Raw genomic sequence first — 20,487 nt, forward strand, 5'->3', positions numbered from 1 at the left:
AGTGGCGCTGCAGTTTTAATCTTAGCGCCATTGTTGGAACGTCGATCTGGAACTGCTTTCGGTATTATTACTCTACAGGGTATGCCTAAAGTCGTACTAAGTCAACTCTGATTAAATTATTATACTTTAACTGCTCTAATTAATTAATTAATTAATTAATTAGGCCAAGTTCTTTTAGTCATAAATCATTTTATTTAATCTTAGCACAAGTCAAATAAACGGTTAGGAAAAACACATAGAGGATGCACAACCAATAATGCACAATTAGTCAAGTAGGCACAATCATGATGCAATGAGTTTGCAACCTAACTATGGCTCTAGTTCTCTAAAGTTCAGGATATGGGTTAGTCAATAGAGGGTCCATGGTTAATTGTCTGAATGCACCGCGCGGAAGCCTAACCTTGAAGGGTTGGCGCGAATGGATAGGACAACGCGAGTTTAGAAAAACTCGCTTCCATGGTTTGGTGAATTAACATTCTCGGATGTACCCTTTGTTGCTCAGAGCGTTCAATCAGGTAGATGGAGCATGAATTCCAAGAGGGTTATGTCCATATGTAGAACACATATGGGTTTCAGAAGAGTGAGAAAAACTCAATCAGGAAGTAGGATCGAGCAAACAATGCTAAAAACTGGTAAAAATTAGAACGCATATTTCTGGCTCGGTATTGGAAGAACTTGGCGCCGGCAAACAAAAGCCAGCGCCATAATTTGGCTTTAGCGCCTGGAGACAGAAGCTGTTGCCTGGCGCTAACGTCAAATTGTTGGCGCGAGACTCTGTTCCCTGACGCTAGTTCCTACATGCCTCAGTAGCTTTCTGTGCTCGATAAAATTTTCCAATTTCGCGCAGCATTATTTCGATCCAAGTTGTGAAAGATATTCCTCAAATTTCCTACGTGTAAAAATCCTATGTTTTAACTCATTATGGATGGTCTTTCCAATGAGATCTTATTTATGCATATGACAATAATGTTGATCAAAATAACGCACATGAAATACTTAGAACTTTTCGAGTCTCATCCACTCGTTCTAAATCATTACCGAAATAAATTTCAGGAATTAAAATAGAAAACCTCCCCAGTGGAGTCGCCAAATACTGTAGGGAATATTTCAAGCATTATCCCTTGCTTGAACCTCACTGTGATCATACACTAAAGTACGGTAGCGTCCAAAGGGAAAGAAGATAGAGCAAAAGAGTCGCCAACAAGTTTTAGGAACTTGTAAACCGTTCACGAGGTGAAGGTTACACCCCTTAACGATTCAGGAGATCGTCAACTCCAATAGGTCTGGAACCATGATTGGTAGTTCGGGGATGAAGGTACAAATCCAACCTAAAAGAGATTTAACCTGCCCTAATAATAGGCCTCTACTTTTTTCTGATCGTATTCATGTACGTTTTTTGACTAACATATAATCAATAGGATTAACCTAAACCTGTTTATCTATGTTGGTTGAATATTAATGCACAAATAAAACTATTATTGGCGATCACTTGAATTATAATCAAGATTAACCCTAAACAAGATTATTAATTATCTTATTAAGCGTGATTACAAGTACAAGATTATTAATTATCTTATTAAGCGTGATTACAAGATTAACCCTAAACAAGATTATTAATTATCTTATTAACCCTAAACAAGATTATTAATTATCTTATTTAGGAACTTGTAAACCGTTCACGTGGCACCTGTGACAGGTGTCTTCATATGACTGGGCGGATTTTCAAATTGTTTTTTGGGGGGGAAAAATTAGGGTTTCCCCTTTCTATAAATAGGAGGGTTTGACTTCATTTTCGTTTTCACACCTTTGCGGATCTTGGAGAATCTCTGGACTTTTGACTCTCAAAGACTCTTAAAGACCCTGACTTTTGTCAAGCATCCAACACTCGGCTTTTCTGACCGACTGCTTCAGCCAACCAGGCGCCTCAAATACCTTCTTCTAAGGTAACCGCATGCTCTTTTCTTTTATTTTTTTCTTGCATTTTTCATTTATTCAAATGGTTTCCCAAACGTACACGGCACGGCCTAGGTTAGCGATCAGCCGGTCACCGGGTACGGCTGAATCTAGAACTAGGAGTGTCGAATGCTCGTTCGAGAACTTTCCTTTAAGTACATCTCCAAATCCGACAGTGTCTGTGCATCTGCAGAACACGATGGCTCGAACAAAGCAGACAACAAGGAGATATAGGCCGGATGGTTCCTTTTACCATTCGGACAGTGAGACTCCAAATTCAGACGGCTCCATTAGGGTGCCAGCTAGTGAGATTTCTGAGCACCCCCCAAATCCCTCTTCTGACCTTCCCCAAACTCCAACTTACTACTCTCCCTCTTCTTCAAGCGACACCCCCAGTGATTCTATACTGCGGGAAGCCGACAGTCAGTACCAGGCCGAGCCTTTAGAACAGGCGTCGGAGGAGAGTCTAGGGGAGGACCCTGTTGGCCCTAGCCGGTAGTCCCCTAGCTCTGGGGAAAGTTCTGATGACGATTCGGCCTCGTCATCTTCTGATAGCGCCTCTGTCAAGTCAGAGGAGGTCCGAGCGAAAATAGATATTGCAAGGGAGTCCTTGTCAGTAGAAAAAGGGGAAGGCTGGGCGGAGCCGAGTGCTTCCAGGCGCTTGGAGCGCGCCCCCTACTATCACCATGTTCCGCAAAGCAAGCAGACCTCCATGACATCCGGTCTTGCCAATTTCAGGCGCAAGACTGTAATGGGGCATGGCTTCTCCTTGTCCGTCCCCAACAAGGAGGATACTATAACCTGGCCCTCCCTGGCCAGTTATAAGGACAAAGCCTTTGGCTGCTACGAGGCGGTCCTTCAGGCTGGTTTACGCTTCCCTCTCCATCTGGCCGTGGAGAGGATATTGGACGGATACCAACTGGGTATCTGGCAACTTGTCCCGAACTCATGGATAAATATCATCGGGTACGTTGTCGCATGAGAAATTCTTGAGGTGGATCCCAGCTTTGAGGCATTCGCCCACATGCACTATCTCAGCCGAGCGCCTGCCAAGGGCGGCGAAGGCTGGTATACCTTGTACACCTACAAGGGGTACATGATGGCAGTCGGCAAAGAGAACAAATGGAAGGACTGGAGAACAAAGTTCTTCATTGTCCATTCCTATGAAAGCCGACTGAACCAAAAATACAATCGGTGGAACAAGGATCCGCCCCTCCTGGCTGGCAAGAGTGCCTTGCCCCCTCTCCCTAGGCGGGCCCAGGAGGAAATTTTTGACCGGGGTCTGTTTAAAGTGTCCGTTCGGACAAACGAGCATGGAGAGAAAATAGTCGTCCCCCAGAGCTACATTTCCCTTTACAAGTGGCTAGAAGATGGGGTGTTCTTGGCCGTTTGTGGTCTAAGCTCTGAGATGCCGAGAGGTAGTCGGCCGTCTGATTTTAAGCAAACTTTAAATTGTTTTCAGTGTATGTTTATAAAGCCTAACTCCTTCTTTTTGGTGCAGACAAAGCAATGGAAAAGCTCTCAGCAACAAAGAAGCCGGCTTCCGTCTCTGCAGCTAAGTACCGCACCAACGTCCTCAATAGGGCGAGTGACGAGCAGAAAGCAGTCGGGACTCCCAAGGTAGCTGTTTATGATACTTGGTATATTTTTTCAATAGAGATTAAATTTTGCCCGCCTGCTTTTCCGACGCCTTTCTTTTTGTTCATGCAGAGTGTTTCCACCAGGCCTTCTCCCTCTAAGCAATCCCAACCCAAAATTCAAAAAACAGGGGCGGGTGATGTGAGTGCATCCGGCAAGAACCGGAAGCACATCGCTCACAGGCCCAAGAGAGGGGACGGCTCTACTCTCGAAGCTGACAGGGAGGTCAGCAAACTGGATGCCACTCAGGTATCAAAGGGTGGCTTTAAGCAACCCAGCACTACTGTCAGCTCAGCAGGAGAGAAGAGGCGTCATGGGAAGGAGAAGGAGGAGGAGGCTCAGCCGGACGGTATGAGCCGCATCTTTATTGAATTTCAATACTTAATATTGTTTCTTAGAACTTGACTAACTTATAATTCTGCAGCTCCTGTGCAAAGGCCGACCGTCGTCCAGATGGCCAAGGAGATGCTACGGGCGCTTGATCCAGAGGACAAGGCGTCCGTAAGAGGAGTCGGCACCCTTAACTTGGATGTCATCTTGGGGAACCTCTGCGAGGTAAAAAAGATAGCTAAATTTTCCTCAATATTCAGCACAAATCCAACTGGTTTTGACCATCCGACTCTTTCTTATTTCCAGGCCATGCTGCGCGTCCAGGGGCTAAGACGGCCAATCCAGGAAAAATCGAAAGAGGTAACAGCCGCTAAAGCTCGAGCCGAGTCCGCCTTAGACCGAGCTCAATTTGAAATTGCTCAGAATGAGCTTCTGACCCTTGATATGATGTATTCCCAGGCGGACGCCAACCTGCAGGTGAAGAAGGACCTAGAGTCGGACTGCTCCAAAATCAATGACTTTAAGGCCGAAGTTAAAGGCCTTAAGGAAAAGCTTGAGCCTCTTCAAGAGGCCAAGAAAGAGGCCAAGAGGGCCAAGGAGCGGGTTGGCCGCCTGGAGGGGCGCCTGGCGAACCAGCAGGAGCAGCTGAAGGCCAAGTTCTAGTCCCGAGCCGAGGAGGAGAAGCAGGCCCTTGTCAAACAAATGATGGAAGACTACGAATCCATCATGCGGACGACATGGGAGGCGGTACAGCCGGGTGCTGATTTTGGCATCTGGAAATCTAAGTTTGATCAAGCAAACGAGGATTACAATGCTGAACTCCTTCGCCAGGCTAAAGAGGAGGCGAATAAGGATGACGCTGATGGTGAAGAGGCCGACTCCTCTTCAGGCTCCTCTGGTGATGAAGATGGGGAAGAAGAGGATGATGAAAATGAAGAGCAGCCGGCAACTGATGATGCGGCTGCCAATGCTAAAAATCCCTTTGCCCCTTAAAGATTTTTAATTATTTCTGCGGCCGAATGGGCATACATTTCATCTTCCGGCCTACGTGCCGAGTATCCATGTATCTTTACCGACCGAGGGGTCGGGTAATTTGACAATTTCTCTGGCGTGGCCAGTAAACAATCTTACCCAATCGCCTGGTGACGATTGGGTCTTTTAATCTAAATTCATTCGGCCGTTTGGCTGAAATCATTCATATTGTTGTTCTTTAAATTTTTTCGTTGCATGTTTTTTGGCCAAGTATTATAACCTGTATAGCATGCGAATGTTCTTGCCCCTGGACGGATGTCGAGTGGTTTCGGTTGAGTGGATTGATTGACTTAGAAATTATTGATACTTAGAAGAGTATACATGGTTTCTAAGTCAATCAATCACTATGGTGATTGCCCCAAACCACGCGACAGATGGCCATCCGGAGCTAATGAATAATTGTTTTCATTCGGCCATTGGCTCAAACGAAATAAAAGATTTTTGACTTAGCAAATTTGCTAAAAAGAAATCCCTCGCCTGTTTTGTTCCAAGAACTAAAAGCAGGCGCTACCGGCCTAAGGCCTTGACTAGATAAGATGCTAAGTTTTAACTTAGTCTTAATTTTACTTTAGAATAATCCGCATGTCTTGCCCCAAGAGCAAATAACAGGCGCATTCGACCCACAAGTCTCTTTTTTAATCTGCTAAGTATTTTAGCTCGTTTTCTTGGTAAGTAATAGTCTGCCTGTCCTGCGTTTGGGCAAAAAAAGGCGTATTTGGCCAAGGACTTCATTAGTTGTCTTGTAAATCAGTAAAAAATTTCCGCTTGTCTTGCACTAGAGCAAAAACAGGCGCATCCGGCCTAATGCCTCAATAGCCTCTACTTATGAAACAATGACCCTTTTCCGACTGTGCTAGAACAGTTAGAAAATTCTGGCCTTTAAGATTTCACTTTCGATTAAACCAAACGACTGTGAATGCTGCCTTAGCATTCGGTAGGGCCGCTTGGTGTATTTGTAGAGCAATGTGCCACCCAAATGGGAGATGCTTCTCCTCGACGAATTCGCCTGAATAGACGTCGTCGGTTATTTGACTCATGTTGGAGCAGACGGTCATACTCATGTTGGAGCAGACTGTGACCATTTGGCCTCTATGTGTTTTTCCTAATATCTGGCCATTAGCCTCAAAATGATTTTATCTGGCCTTAGGCCTTTTAAAGATTTAAGCAAATATTCGTTTAAGTGTTGGCGTAAATTTAAAGAATTTCGTAGAAACGACTACTTTAAAGCAGTCGGCTTCTTCAGAGGGATTGGGACGTCTGCTGTTGGGATAGACGCTATCCAAATGCATTGGCCGTCTGTATTTTATATAGGCGCCACTAATAATAAGAAAAGACAAGCTGGAAATGAAGGCATATTCTCATTAAACAAATTTTTAAATGACAAAATTTGAGGTATTTACAATCGTACTTAGAAGTAGTACTTTTTCAAGTTGTCTACATTCCAAGTCCTAGGCAGCTTCCTGCCGTCTGGTTCTTCCAGGCGGTAGGTGCCGTCTCTTACTTCCTCATATATTCGGTAAGGGCCTTCCCAATTTGGGGTTAACTTTCCCTGCTCATTCGCCCTACCGACTGCCTCCATTTTCCGTAGCACAAAGTCCCCCACTTTGAGAGGACGTTTGTGTACTCTCTTGTTGTAAGCCCGTGTCATTCTCATACGGTAAATCTCATGGCGCAAGGCGGCATTTCCCCTGCGCTCTGGAAGTGAGTCCAATGCCAGCCGCATGGCCTCCCAGTTAGCTTCTTCGTCATATAACATGACTCGAAGAGTCGGCTCATATTGTTCGATGGGCAGGACAGCTTCTACACCATACACCATGAGGAACGGGGTTTCTCCAGTCGCCCCTTTAGCAGTCGTTCTGATGGACCAGAGGACGTGTGGTAATTCATCCACCCAAAGACCACCAGCCCGTTAAATTTTCTTTTTAATCCCGTCTGAGATTAACTTGTTGAAGGCTTCAACCTGACCGTTTGCTTGGGGCCGGCCGACTGATGCAAAGAGGCTTGAGACCCCTTGTTCTCCCAGCCAAGTCTTGAGTTGAGGCGTCTCAAATTGAGGACCATTGTCAAAAACCATAGACATGGGCACCCCGAAGCGAGTGATAATAATCCTCCAGATGAAGGAAATAACGTCTTTTGTCTTGATGTTTTTGACCGCCTCCGCCTCTACCCACTTGGTAAAGTAATCCACAGCTACCAATATGTAGTGTTTGCCGCCTGGGGCCGCGGTGTAAGGCCCAAGTATGTTCATGCCCCATTTGGCAAAGGGAATTGGGTTGTGGATGGCCGTCAGGTCTGTGGCCAGACGATGGATGAGCTTGCCAAAATTTTGACACTTGTCACATTTTTTGACCATTTCCATAGCGTCCGACTTCAGAGTTGGCCAGAAATAGAGCCGCCTGGCCTTGGCAGCTAAAGACCTGCCGCCTATATGGGAGGCGCAGAAACCCGCATGCAAATCTTCGAGAACCTTTCTCCCCATTTCTGGGGTAACACACTTTAATAGGGGTTTCAAGAAACCAGCTTTGAAGAGTTCTCCTTGTCTCAGCTCGAAGTTTGCCGCTTTCTTTTTTAGAGCAGCCGCCTCTTGAGGTGAATCTGGGAGCGTGTCGTCTGCAAGATAAGCCCGGATGCCGTCCACCCAGGTAGAGCTTCGATCGAGAATTCCAATGGGGTCTTCCTTAGATATACTTCTCTTTTCCATGACCTCCCACAAGACCGACCGAGGCGTTTCACAAGAGGCGGATGACGCTAGTTTTGACAGAGCATCCGCCTGATTATTTGAAGACCTGGGCACCTGAGTTAACTGAAACTCCTCAAGTGTACCAACTTCACTTTTGACCGCCTGCAAATATTTTATCATGGCCGGATGAGTGGCCTCGTACATCCCATTAACCTGGAGTACGACTAATTGAGAATCAGAGCAGACGACTATTTTCCTTGCCCCTGCCGCCTTGCAGTACCAAATGCCGGCCAGCAGGGCCTCATACTCGGCCTCATTGTTAGAGACCTGGAACTTGAACCGTAGTGCGTATTCGTACTTATCTCCCTCAGGAGATTGACATATAATCCCTGCACCACAGCCGTTCACAGTGGAGCTCCCATCCACATACACTTTCCAAACCTGGTCTATATTGTCCGGTACAACCGACCTTGTCATTTCGACAATAAAGTCGGAGAATGCTTGCCCCTTTATTGCCTTCCTTGGTTCATAAGTGATTTCTAATCCTTGCATTTCAATAGCCCATTTAAGCATTCGTCCAGAAGACTCCAAGGTTGTGAGTGGCCGTTTGATCGGTTGGTCAGTATAGACTTCCACCGCATGCGCCAAGAAGTAGGGTTTTAGCTTCTTGATGGCCATGTAAAGGGCAAGGCCGAATTTCTCAACCATGGGGTACCGAAGCTCCGCGTTTCTCAGAACATGGCTAATGAAATACACCGGGAGCGCTGGATGCCGTCTCTTTCAGCTAAGAGAACGGCACTGAGGGCATGATCAGAGACGGCAAAATACATGAAGAGCTTCTCTTTGGGCAAAGGGCTGACAAGCCTTGGCAAAGAGTGCAAATGAGTTTTCAGCTTATGAAAGGTCGCCTCTGCATCATCCCCCCATTCAAAGTTGGTCTTCTTTTTGATTACCTGGAAGAAGTAGAGACACTTGTCGCCTGACCGACAGAGGAATCTCCCCAAGGCCGCCAGACAACCTGTTAGTTTTTGCACTTCCTTCACAGTACGGGGCGACTGCATGTCGATTACTGCCTGTATTTTCTCAAGGTTGGCCTCTATTCCCCTTTGGTCAATCAAAAATCCGAGAAACTTCCCAGACTCAACACCAAAGACACTTTTTTGGGTTTAGCATGACCTTGTGTCGTCTGAGTGTGGCGAATGTTTCTCGGAGATCAGCAAGATGATCCGCCTGTTGTTTGGATTTGACTATCATATCATCAATGTACGCCTCTACATTCCTTCCGATTTAATTAATGAAGACCGTATTAATCATTCGTTGGAAAGTAGCAGGCGCATTCTTCAAACCAAACGGCATCACCGTATAACAGAACAACCCCTGATCAGTGACGAATGCCGTCTTTTCTTGATCTTTTTTCCACAGGGGAATCTGATGGAAACCTGAATAGGCGTCCATAAAACTCATCAAGGCATGTCCGACTGTTGAGTCGACCAGACTGTCGATCTTAGGCAATGGATAACTATCCTTTGGACATGCCTTGTTGAGGTCTGTGTAGTCAACACACATCCGCCAAGTTCCATTCGGCTTTTTTACTAACACAACGTTAGCTACCCACTCATGGAAATTGCACGGCCAAATGAACTTGGCATCCAACAGCTTTTTTACTTCGGCGGCTGCCGCCTGACTTCTTTCCTCGCCGTGGTTTCTTTTCTTTTGCCGGATGGGCTTCTTTTTAGGATCCACGGTGAGTTTGTGGACAGTGAGATCCGGGCTGATGTCTTGCATCTCCTCCACTTCAAAGGCAAAGATGTCTTTGAATTCTTTCAGCAGCTGATGAAGGCTTTCACCCAGCTTTGCAAATGCAACCGTCCCCACCTTAACCGTCCGCTCTGGACGGTTGTCGTCCAGAGGGATATCGATGTGTTCACCAGCAAGCTGGGGACGGAGATCATCCGACCGTTCCCCGGTCAGTGATTGCTATTGTTTTTCTTTTTTTACCACCACCAGCTGATCAGTCTTTCTTTTCTTTCCAGCTGGTGGGGCCGACTGTTCTTCCTCGACATCGTTGAGGTCGATCGTTTGCTTGCCCCGATCGGATGCTACGGCCGCGGGCTTGACGTCCGAGAGGTAACACTCTCGAGCCGTCTTTTGGTCCCCATTAAGGGAACCGACTGTTCCATCATCTTTCTCATACTTGAGTAGCATGAGTGCAGGGATGATGACGGCTAAAGATGAGGTTGTAAGCTGTGAGCTCTTCAACCACTAGGAAACGGATGGTCATGTGCCGACCGTCTCCTCTGCTTCCCAGGCGGACAGGTAAGTCAATACGTCCGACTGGGTGCATAAGTCCTCCCCCAAACCCAACAAGGGTGTGGGAGACCTCCATCATGCTATCCGGTTTGTACTTGAGATTGGATAAGCATTTGAGGCTGATGAGGTCAGAGGAGCTTCCTGTGTCAATCAGAATTCGACCAACCAGCTGGTTGGCGACCTTGCATTCAATGACAACAGGGTCATCATGCGGCCGACGGACTTTGCCTCTGTCCTGCTCGGTAATGACAACTTTAGGGAAGGCGGATGTGCCTGCCACATCCCCTTCTTCAACAGAGTTGACCATCTTCCTCAGATGGTCCTTGGTGCCCCGAATGGTCGAGCCACCACCGGCAAAGCCGCCTGCTATGGTGTATACCGGTTCTTCATCAGTTTCGGCACTCACAGCAGGCTGGGGAGTCTTTTTCTTGGACTGCCCTTGATTTGCCTTTGAAGTCACTTTGGACTTCACATAGGACTTCAGCTGTCCTTTGTCGGCCAGACGGTCGAGCTCCCGCTTGAGACTGAAGCAGTCGTTCGTGTCATGGCCAACATCCTCATGGAAATGGCAATGCTTGTTCTTGTTCCGATTTTCAGCGGAACCTTTCATAGGAGTCGGCTTCTCAAGAGTCATCCGTTCCTTAATTTCCAAGAGGATGGTGCAGCAGTCCTTGTGGAATTCGTACCTTGGGACGTACGGTTTCCACTCTTTTTTCTTCTTCTGGGCCGATTGATTAGAGTTATCAATGGCCCAGACTTGTTTTTTCTTTTTGCTCTCTTCTGGCTTAGGAGCCGGCTGAGAAGGCCGACTCTCTTTCTGCCGGTCGGACTTCTTATGGTCCGACTGCTTATTGGAGGAGCAGAGTTCGGTCGCCTGTATATAGGCTTCCGCCTCTCGCAAGGCTCCTTCCAGAGTAAAGATTTGTTTGCGAACGAGGTCGTACTTAAAAGTAGACCTGTCCTTCAGACCCTTAAAGAAGTATGTGAAAGCAACCTCATCAGACAGCCCATGAATCTGGATTCGGACCAGATTGAACCGCCTGACATAGGAACGCAAGCCTTCTCTATCTCCCTGCTGTACATTGCCCAAATCAAGACTTGTCTTTTTGGCAGGGATGTTCATAGAGAAGTTTGAAGCAAACAAGAACGCAAGCGTCTTGAAGCTATTTATGCAACCAGCCGGCAGATTGCCAAACCACTGCTGGGCTATGCCCTTCAGGGTGGCTGGAAAGCAACGACACCATGCGGCACCATCCAACCCCTGTAGATATATGAGGTGAGTGTATGCTAGCAGGTGGTCTTCTGGGTTGGAGGTCCCGTCATAGGCTCCAACCAGAACATTTTTAACTTTAGTCGGCTGTACGGCTTCAGTTATTTCCCTGGAGAAAGCAGAGGGTTGATCCCCAAGGTGTTGCAGCCTAAGCTGCCAGTCCATCGGCTGATAGCCGTATGCCGCCTGTCCTCCAAAGAGGGAAGGCTGCATGTAAGGTAAAACCGGCGCCTGGTACAGTGGTTGTGCCATGTACTGGGCCGACTGGATCATATGAGGACCAGACAGAACCCGTGGGCTGCTTATTGGAGTCTCATGTACAGACTAGGAACACCTCACAGAGGTATTCCGAAAGCTATCATGATAAGTCGACGTTGAAGCCGACTCAGATAGCTGGGTCCTCTTCCGCTCAATGTATTGCCGAGCATCAGAGAATGTTTTCTTGCTACCATCCGGCTGTATGTGCCGGATGGCTTTTCTTGTGCCCGTTTCTGGGAAACAGAGCCTGGTGAGGTCAAATTAGGGTCGGGCCTTCTCCGTAGGGGCAGGATGAGGAGTCGGCTGACGGTCCCTAACCGACTTCTGTTTGCCAGCTTGAGCTGGCTTCTTGGCCGACTGCTCCTTTCTAGGAGTAGACGACTTCTTTGAGGCGAGTTGTTTGATTTCACCCCTGAGACTGCCCAGGAGTCTCATTAGTTCATCTCGGGAGACGGGAGTCGATCCTGCCGCCTAGGAAGGATCACCCGGCCGCCCCGAGGGCTTCTTTGGCTGACCAGCAGTTTTGCTTGGCCCTGCCTGGTCAGGGTGACGCTCCCGCTTTTCCTTACTGCAGATGCGTTAAGAGATGAGGGATCCATTTGGATCCACATAGGTTTCGACGTCAGCGTCGTCACCTGAGTCATGGTCCGTCTGGACCATTATGTCTTCTGGAGGCCGATTGGCCTCTAGATTCGGTACAGGTGCTTGTGAAGCCATTTCAGAGGTACTCTCCCTACAGACGGCGCCAAATGTTTCGGGGGTTTTTGTCCCTTGGGAGAGTTACAACACTGAGACTGGATTCAACAAAGGACGCCTGTACCTGCAAAGCAAACGGACCGCCGGATGGTCGGTGGTCCGCCTCCGAAGATTAAGTTAGTAAGCGTTCGGTAATAAAACGTGCGGAAGTAAAGTTATCTGCTCGGATTCCAAGCTCAGGTAAAGTGCTGTCTGTTCTTTGAAAATGACAACTCTGTAGTAAGTGACGTATTGTCTCGTATTGCGTGTATATCTTTCTTGTCGTAAATGTAAGAATGTCCCTATTTATAGGGTCCTTTTGGAAAGTGTGCCCTCCCTAGGATCTAGTGACCTAGGAATTAGGTCACGCCGCAAAACGGCGCCTCAAGGTTTGGGCCCTTGAAGGCCGCCATTCCAGAGGCAATGCCTGAGTGACACGTGTCACTGAGCCCAAAAGGCCTCTGGGCATCTTTTTGGGTGACACACGTCGCCGTCTGAATGGTCCATGCTGGATCATCCACTACTAGAAATAGGCTAAATTGCGACGGAATACTTACGACGGACATGTTTTTCCGTCGTTAAGGTGGATATTTTCGACGGAAAACATTTCGTCGCAATTTAGCGACGGAAAATTTCAATTACGAGGCATTTTCCCTCGTAAATTTTACGACGGAAATAAATTTCGTCGTAATTATAAACTTCCGACGGAATATTCCGTCGTAAAGTAATTTGCGACGGAATATTCCGTCGTAAGTTTATAATTACGACGGAATTTATTTCCGTCGTAAAAGTCATTGTCATTTTTGAAAATTAAAATTGTATCCTTGACCTAAAAAAAGGGGGAAAGAAACGCAGAGAGAGAAAGAGAAGCAGCGGCAGGAGAGAGAGAGAGAGAAAAGGAGAGAGAATAAAGAACGAGGCGGCGCTTAACCGTTACGCCGGCAACGCACACCAGCCGCCCTGGTGGTTTCCGGCGACGCCCTGGTGAACGAAAGAGAAGGAGAGAGAAAGAGAGAGGGAATTTTTGGAGTCGTTGCACAGAAGAAAGAGAAGGAGAGAGAAAGAGAGAGGGAAACAGAAGTCGCTGCACGTTTCTGCCGCCATCGGTGACCCAAACCTCAGCCCTCCGTCACGCAACTGCCGCCGTCGGTGACCCAAACGGAGCCGACATTGTAAGAGAGAAAGAGGACGAGTAGGAGAAAGAAAAAGAGGTCGAGAAGGAGAAAGAAAAATCGGACGAGAAGGAGAAAGAGGGCGGCTGAAGGGGCGGCTTGTATCCGTCGTCGAGCCTCCAGCGCCACCTTACCAGGTCAGTGTACACCTTTTTTTTTTTTTGTTTTTTTTTTTTTAATTCGAATCTGACTTTTTTTGCTTTGACCACCACAACCGCAGCCTCCGACCTCCGGCCTCCTCCCTTCCATCGCCGTGGATGGTTGTTGTTGTCGGCGCCGCGCCAAGGTCAGTTTCCCCCACTTTTTTTTAATTTTTTTTTTGTTAAATAATAAACCCTTATTTATTTAATTTATTTTTTTAAATATTTTGTAGGATTTGTACAATTAGATTGTTTAATTGTCAAAAAGAAGTGCAGATCTAAAGGTTAGTCACATTACAAACTCTAATATTTTGTATGTATGTTACTTTGGTTTGGTTTTGTTTAACATAACTTAGTTAAGTTAAGTTTTTTCTAATATAATGTGTTTTAGTTTAGTTTAGTTTACTTTTTTTTTTTGTAAGTATGTTAGTTTAGTTTAGTTTAGTTTACTTTTTTGTAAGTATGTTAGTTTAGTTAAGTTTTTTTTTTTAATATAATGTGGTTTAATTTAGTTTAGTTTTACTAAAGTATATTAGATTAGTTTAATATTATGAAACTTTAGTTTAGTTTATTTTAATATAATGTGGTTTAATTTAGTTTAGTTTTACTAAAGTATATTAGATTAGTTTAATATTATGAAACTTTAGGTACGTTTTGTTTGTTTTGTTTAATATGATGTATGTTAGATTACTTTAGTTCATTATAATCTAGTTTAGTTTTGTTTAGTTTAATATAATGTTTCTTACTTAAGTTTAATTTTTTATAATGCATGTTACTATATTTAATATTATGATATGTTAGTTTAGTTTGGTTTTGTTTGGTTTGATTTGTTTATATTAATGTTATGGTTTTATGATATGTTTGTTTATGTTAAGTTTAATTATGATATATTTGTATAATTTTTTGTATGTCAGTTTAGTTTTAATATCTTTTAAAAAATCATTTGCATAATCATATGCCTAGATACCCGTTCAAGGCATACACATTAGGAGTATGTCTTGAATAGTCCCCGGTTGGGAGTGTCCTTGTACGTTTATTCTCACTTAGGTGGTGAATGTATTCCTTTGTTTTAATTCTAAGGAAGATCCTTGCTTGTCATTTCTCTAAAATGTTCTCTAGGTACATATATAGGTGTTTCTAATCGCCTATATTGTGTACTTGGGGAACTGTAGGGAGATGCTGCCGGATTTTCCATAGAATTGAAATTCTGGCATACATTCACTAGTGAGATTGAACGTACAAGGATGGGTTAGGTTGGAGTGATAAGGACCCTTGGAAATCATTTCTCTTCTCATTTGCATTTCCATAACAGTTTGATCTATAATGAATATATATTGTGCTTTATGACTAATGTGATTAATGGCATATGTGTTAGTTGTGTAGAACTTGTAATCATGAAACGAAAAGAACGTAGCTGGATGTACGAAAGGAAGGTTGGGAATTCTATTAATCCTGAGTTCTTGAAGGGGGTGGATGAATTCCTTAAATATGTGGAAGATCATCCCGAGATAGCAACCCGAATGAAATTAGGTGTCCATGTTTTAAATGCAAAAACAAACGTCTTTGGGATCCAGATACGGTCAAACTTCATTTGTATCGCAGCGGTTTTTTACCTAATTACTATGAGTGGATGTGTCATGGGGAAGGGTTTCCAGGAACTCGTAGAAGGCAGTTAAATGAATATCGTGAAATGGTTTTGGATGCCTTTGGTCAGTCTCAAGATCAAGGCCATTCCGAAGAGCCACCTGTTTCAATAGAGGAGGAGCCTAATGCACAAGCCAAGCCATTTTTGATTTGTTAAGGGCTTCTGAACAACCGTTATACGAAGGGAGTTCATTGTCTGTGTTAGAGATGGCTTCTAGAATCACTAGCCTAAAGTGTGAGTATAATTTGCCGCACAGATGTGTTGATGGATTTGCTTCTTTGGTTAATGAAGCGATTCCTAACAACAACCACATGGTCGAGACATTCTATGAGGTCAAGAAAATTGTTAAGGGGTTAGAGCTGCCCCATGAAAAGATTCATGCATGCCCGAAAGGATGTATGTTGTTTTGGAAAGATGATGCTCAATTATCTACATGTAGGGTGTGTGGCAGCGACCGATACAAGAAGACTTCTAAAGGTGGCTTAGTGCCTTTGAATGTTCTATTTTATTTCCCTATCACACCTAGGTTGCAAAGGCTTTTTGCAACTAAAAACATTTTTGAGGAAATGACATGGCATGCTAAAATCCTCGAGTTCAAGGCACAATGGCACACCCTAGCGATAGTGAAGCGTGGAAACACCTAGATAGTTGCTTTCCTGAGTTTGCCTCTGAACCTCGTAATGTTCGACTTGGCCTATGTACGGATGGATTTGCTCCACATGGTCAGTTTGGGGGACAGTATTCATGTTGGCTTGTCATTTTGACCCCTTATAACTTGCCTCCGTAAATGTGTATGAAAAGACAGTTCATGTTTCTTTCGTTACTCGTTCCTGGTCCTAAAAACCCTAAGGGCAACTTGGATGTTTACATGCAACCGCTCATACACGAGTTGAAACAGTTGTGGGAAGTTGGGGCAAATACTTACGATATTTCGAGAAAACAAAATTTCAATCTTCGAGCAGCCATCCTATGGACCGTTAGTGACTTCCCGGCTTATGGTATGTTATCTGGTTGGACCATAGCCGGTAAGAAGGCTTGTCCATATTGCATGGAAAAAAGCAAAGCATTTTGGCTCGAAAATGGTGGTAAGGTTTCTTGGTTTGATTGCCATCGTCAATTCCTTCCGACAAATCATCCTTTTCGAAATAGTAAAAATGCATTTTGTAAAAACAAAGTCGAAAAAGGTTCACCACCTCACATCATGTCAAGAGAGGAACTTTGGGAATGTGTGAAAAACCTCCCGAAAGCAACAGATGGCCCCAAGGCACTGAAACGTCTCAAGAATGCAAAAAAAGGGTGGTTCAAGAAAAGCACTCTATGGGACCTTCCATATTGGAAACATCTGCTTGTTCGTCACAACTTAGATGTCATGCACGTTGAAAAAAAAATTTTTGATCAGTTGATTCACACTATAATGGACGTGAAAAAGCTATCTTGTGACACGCCATCAGCTCGGAATGACATTGCTAAATACTGTAAACGGCCCCAGCTACATCTTCAAGAGGATGATAGAGGAAAAGAATTCATGCCAAAGGCTCCATTTGCTCTTGACAAGGCTCAGAGAAAGGTTTTGTGTGAGTGGGTCAAACAGCTGCGGTTTCCTGATGGTTACGCTTCTAATTTGAGCCGATGCGTTGATTTGCAATCAGGTAAGTTACATGGAATGAAAAGTCATGATTGTCACGTGTTCATGGAGAGGTTTTTGCCCACTGCTTTGAGAGAATTGCTCCCTACCCATATATGGAATGCAATTACAGAGATAAGCCAATTCTTTTGCGATTTATGTTGCTACACAATTACAGTTAGCGACATGGAGCGATTGGAAAAAAACATAGCTGAGATCCTGTGCAAGCTTGAGAAGGATTTCCCCCCATCTTTCTTCAACTCCATGGAGCATTTACCAATTCATTTGCCATATGAGGGCAAGTTATGTGGACCTGTTCAATATCGGTGGATGTATCCTTTCGAAAGGTAAATCAAAGGTCCTTTCTCAACTTTTACTTTCATCTCTTTCATTGCTTTTCGTTACTTATACTTCTACGGCTACATAAACATAATTACAGGTTCCTCAATCACCTGAAACGAAAAATTGGTAATAAGGCTTGTGTTGAAGGTTCCATATGCAACGCTTATCTCACTGAAGAGATATCAAATTTCTGCTCCAATTACTTTCAGCCCTCAGTTGACACAAAAACACGAGATCTAGGTCGAAATGTGAATGCTGATGTGGAATCCCCGGCTGACAACGATGAAATCCCAGAGCTGTTCACGGTGGATAAGGGTCGTGTGTCAAATTTGGGTAAAACTCGGTATTTAGATGACAAGGAACTCGAACGTGCTCATTTGTTCGTTTTAAGAAATACCGGCATTCTTGGTGAATACGAAAGGTATATATGTTTAGGATAAACTTTTGAAAATCCCTTAAATTTAATATAATTGCTGCAATGATTAACCATGTGTCATTAATCTATTAGGCAGTTTGAGGACTACATTCTTAGTACTCGAACTTATTTGCGTCGAGAAGATGTCATGGAGAAATGCAAAAGTGAATTCCCTGGTTGGTTTCATCACAAGGTGATAATACTTTTCGAACATTGCATATCGATTAATTTGTGATAATATAATATAATATATTTCATTTCAATTAGTGTGACACTTGTATTCGTAACGGTTATAGGTGAGAGAACAAAAACCAAGTTCCGATGTGTTGCGAGCATTGTCTATGAGGCCTTTCAAGCGTGTTCGAACTTGGAACCAGATATTTGTCGGTGGCTTTAATTTCCACACACAGTCCTATGGCAAACACAAATCTACGATGAATTACGGGGTGTGTGTCTCAAGTGAGGACGGTGGAGAGTACTTTGGCATTTTAAACGACATAATTGAACTTGTCTACACCGGTCCCAAAAAAGAGTACAAGACTATTTTGTTTAGTTGTAGTTGGATGGATTGTGGTAAAGGAATGAACATTCATGAACAATACAAGCTTGTCGAAGTAAATCATACTAAGAAGTATCCCAAGTATGATCCATTAGTCTTATCTTACCAAGTGTCTCAAGTGTATTATGCATCTTACCCTAGCCTTAAACGTGATCGGGTTCAATGGTGGGCTGTATTTAGAACTCAAGCAAGGTCGATGATTGATGCTCCGGTGGATTTAGAGTTTTTGCAGGGTCCTTCACCACAAGTACATGCAACGCTTTGTCCACCAAATGACATTCCAGAATATGAACTTGATAGTGATGATGATGATGACGATGGCTTTATTATCTCAAGCGATGAAGAAGAAGAAGAAAGCATTGGCTCCAGTGACAGTGACGAAGAAGAGGACATCGATGTATTTTATGATGACACTAGTGATAGTAATAATGATAGTGATAATGATAGTGGTAGTAGTGATAAGAGTAATGAAGAGGAGAATATGTAGTTACTCCTTTAACTATTGTCTTCGAATGTTTAGTTTTTAATGACTACTCGGACTTGTAATATTGCATTACATTTTTGGTCTCATTTTATTATTTTAATGTCTTATGGATCTAATTTATGAATTTACAATGTGCGATCATGGTACTAACAACTTTTTCAGGTGGTCATCATGGGAGGAGGAAATAAAGGAGAAACGTCCAAGAGGAGAAAGACTAAGGGGAAATCTCAGGTTGTACGTGTTGACGAGGATGAGTCAATGGAGGAAGAGGAGGCACATGATTTGGGGGCCTCTCAAGAAATCGTTAATCGGAGACAGATTCCTAGGCATGTACAAGGGCAACAGGAGCAACAGGAACAGGAGCTACAGGACCCGCATCCTAATGACTTGCTAGAGTTGGACCCTTCCACACTTTGGTGCGTATGTATTTGTATAAGGAAATATCCTTAAATTCGTATTTACTTTGATAAAGTGAATTTGTATTACTTTAACCATGTTTTGTTCACTTTTTGTTGATTATCTACTTACATGAATGTCTATCCTTTATTATAGGTTTGATGATATCCCGGTGAAGAATGTGCTCTCCGACTCGCTAACCGGCTACTATGTTGAGCCTTGGAGGAATTATGGAGAGGTTGATGAAGATTCAAGAGAGCACTTTTGGAACTTGTTCAACGTATGATAACTTTAACCTAACATAATACATGTTTTATAAATTATATTGATGGAGTTGAATTTTGTAATAAAGACATTTTCTTGATTTGTAGAAAAAATTCAAGTGGGCACCTGAGTTAAACAACCAAGTGAAGGACACTTTCGAAGAAAAGTTTGTAAATCGCCTACGTGACACGTTCTACAACATCACACACAGGCTGAATGGTCGCAGACCAAGATGGCTTAATAAGGATGTCCACGAAGGCATGATGCGAATTGTTGCCACCGATCCAGAATATAAGAAGCGGTCGGAACAAAACAAGAAGAACCGAAGAGGCGGATCCATGGAAAATGTCGTTGAACCGACCCACTTTCAAGGTTCAAAGTCATCTGTACAACATGCTAAAAGGATGGTAAGGTTCCTACAATATGTCCAGTAACAATTAAGTCATTTTTCTATTAATGAATTTTGGTGGGCTAACATGTTTTCATTGATTTTCTGCATGTATATATAAAGGCTACAAAAAACCAAGGCCAATTACCCAAATGCCCATGATCTTTTCTTGAAGACACACTTCAAGGAAGTGCTTGGAAAAGGCCAAGTGGCTGTCAACAACAAAGCAAAAAGGATTGCGGTAAACACTTATTATATGAGTTGATATATGACAAATTAGCAAAGTAGAACTCATTATATGCTTATTTGGATGATTTTGGATGAGTTAGGGTTGAAAATTTACATATGTGCTTATTTCTATTAATTTCTATCATTATGCACCTAAAAGTATGTGATATTGGAATGTTAGAAGAAAGAACGAGTCCATTTGCTTGAAAACATAGAAAATAGGCATGGTTTTAGCCATATAGGCCAAATTTGGATGATTTTGGATGAGTTAGGGTCGATATTTGACATATGTGCTTATTTCTCTTAATTTATATCCTTAGGCACCTAAAAGCAATTGATATTGGAATGTTAGAAGAAAGAAACCTTACATTTGCTTGAAAACATAGAAAATAGGCATGGTTTTAGCCATATTGCCCAAATTTGGATGATTTTGGATGACTTAGGGTCGAAAATTGACTTATGTGCTTATTTCTCTTAATTTATATCCTTAGGCACTTAAAATTATGTGATATTGGAATGTTAGAAGAAGGAACGAGTCCATTTGCTTGAAAACATAGAAAATAGGCATGGTTTTAGCCATATAGGCCAAATTTGGATGATTTTGGATGAGTTAGGGTCGATATT

General features: G+C 43.7%; 1 long non-coding RNA gene across 1 annotated transcript; it reads left to right on the forward strand.

The window, feature by feature from the left end:
- The first annotated feature begins 13,222 nt into the window (after positions 1-13,222).
- Positions 13,223-19,257, forward strand: LOC145560730 (uncharacterized). The gene is made up of 4 exons (XR_014093395.1): positions 13,223-13,664; positions 13,752-13,802; positions 18,750-19,003; positions 19,140-19,257. It is a non-coding gene; the product is annotated as an uncharacterized LOC145560730 (long non-coding RNA).
- The last annotated feature ends 1,230 nt before the right edge of the window (positions 19,258-20,487 follow it).

This window comes from Chenopodium album, chromosome 1 (assembly GCF_948465745.1).
Source record: "Chenopodium album chromosome 1, dcCheAlbu1.1, whole genome shotgun sequence".
Taxonomy (NCBI): Eukaryota; Viridiplantae; Streptophyta; class Magnoliopsida; order Caryophyllales; family Amaranthaceae; genus Chenopodium; species Chenopodium album.